Here is a 2,051-nt window from a genome sequence, read left to right as displayed (position 1 = left end):
TCGACTATATCATTATCGTGCCAAATTTTAACTGTGCTACCTGGTCCTTCTTTCCGGAGCACAATTTCGATGATGGGCTAAGCTTACGTCGATCTTCCTTGTCTTATCGTCTCACCTCAAACAACAAACTTGATTTCAAGTTTGTGACGTACCCATGGTTCCAATAACCTTTCGCTTCATCATTCGTTTGACTGGATGTCATCGCCGACCGATTACATCTCCATGAAACCTCTCGACAGAAATTGTCATGAACATCGTCAACATTTCGAGCTCCTTAAGGATATCAATTGAAATCATGATGAGAAATACCATCCTTACCCTCGATGATTGGTGTTATCAGCGACAACATTATTGCATTCCCTCCAACACAAAACTTGTTCCTGTATTGTGTTGTACCTTGAGTTCCTTGCTATCCAACTTATGTTATATTCTACCGCGGAGTATTACCATCTTTGATGTTAAGAATGTTGTGAGGATTGCTCCACCTCTTAAGAATTCTTGCTATAATGATACTTCTCACCATCACCATTCTTTCTTGGTCCTCGTGTTGATTCCAACCGGGGTACCCACAAGTGAACGGTGTTGTTTGGATTTTGCACTTCTAGCAACCCTATTGCTTTGAAGTAATGACCGATAGTTCATTCTAAGTCCTTCGCTAATTAAATCACCATGCTGACATTGGTCGTGCAACCCAATCCACATTTCGGGCGCACCTTTCAACCAATGTTTAATTGTGTATGTTTTCCTCGAGCATACTTCCTTATATCATTTGATCTGACAATGTTATCTCCTTGTTCACCTAATGGTGGAAATCCATCTTTTGGGAATATCGGTAAATTGCCGTTGAGTTCACCAGACGCCTCCTTGTCCTCTCCTTGGTTTAATGGTGAACTATTGCTTCAGAAACCCGCTCCCATAGTTCATTTCCCGAGAAGCTTGCAATGCCATTTCAACGATTTGTGTTGCGCCTTTTCTTCTTGGACATCCTGTGTCTCAGGTATCCTGACACCAATCGGATCTGAATCTCGGTCAGATATGATGGTTGGGACAACTTTCCAAGAGTTATGACGTTGATCCTTTGATGACCCGGTAACATGATGTCATGCCTAGCACCCCCCCCCCGGCTGGAGGACCTATCATTATAGATTCCTTTTCAGCAAGGTTATCCATTCGTCCATGAGGAAATTGTAAGACTTATTCTACAAGTTATTCCTGATAGATCCTTCGTGTTTCTAAAGTCGGATCTTCACCTAAAGACCCTGTCAATGCTATCTCGAAGCATGTCAATGGTACTCCGATTTTCAACAGGAACATTTGAAGCACGATGCTAAATTTTATTTATCACTTATCCTAACACCGCTGTATGGGTAATATCATGAGATTTTTTCCCCCTTACCTAAATGGTTTTCTACTTTATATCCTATCATGGATATCTTGCTCTGCTTGTCCTTGGGAAGGATTTACCCCTGAATTATGTGTTTAAACACGTTTTCCTTTCCATTGTTCTATTTGATCTGATGATCACCTTTTCCTTTCCATTGTTTTGTTTAACCTTTCTTGTGGTCTATATGATCTAAGCAGTAATGTTCTCCTGCTTATGTAAACACCTCGGGGTACAACTCTGTCAGCAAGACCCTGTTACTATTGTTGAAAACATTTCGGTAACCACCGATGGACGAGAACTTTGCCTATTGTCCCGCCTCGTTCAACGAGCAGGAAAATGGTTCTCTTCGTCCCTCGCCCTTGGTACCAACGTTGATGCCGACATAACTGACTTGGTACTCTCTGACATGCCTTGCTATCATGACCGTGAAAGATGTCACTGCTCCTATTAAAAAAAAAACCACATGGTGGGCCCATAACCCACAGTTCCACAGGATCGAAACCTGACTGTCCTGTACACCCCCTATTCCCAAAGTTATTCCTCGTGCGTGGACTCGTATGTAATCCACGGGCCACTGTCCTAGTGATCTATTCTGGTATCAGACGCAATACTTACTCTCGCTACTCTGAACCCCTTTCTCACTCTGGTACAGGCTTCGAGCAACTAT

This window comes from Triticum dicoccoides, chromosome 7B (assembly GCF_002162155.2).
Source record: "Triticum dicoccoides isolate Atlit2015 ecotype Zavitan chromosome 7B, WEW_v2.0, whole genome shotgun sequence".
NCBI classification, from domain to species: domain Eukaryota; kingdom Viridiplantae; phylum Streptophyta; class Magnoliopsida; order Poales; family Poaceae; genus Triticum; species Triticum dicoccoides.
This window is presented reverse-complemented; position numbering follows the sequence as displayed.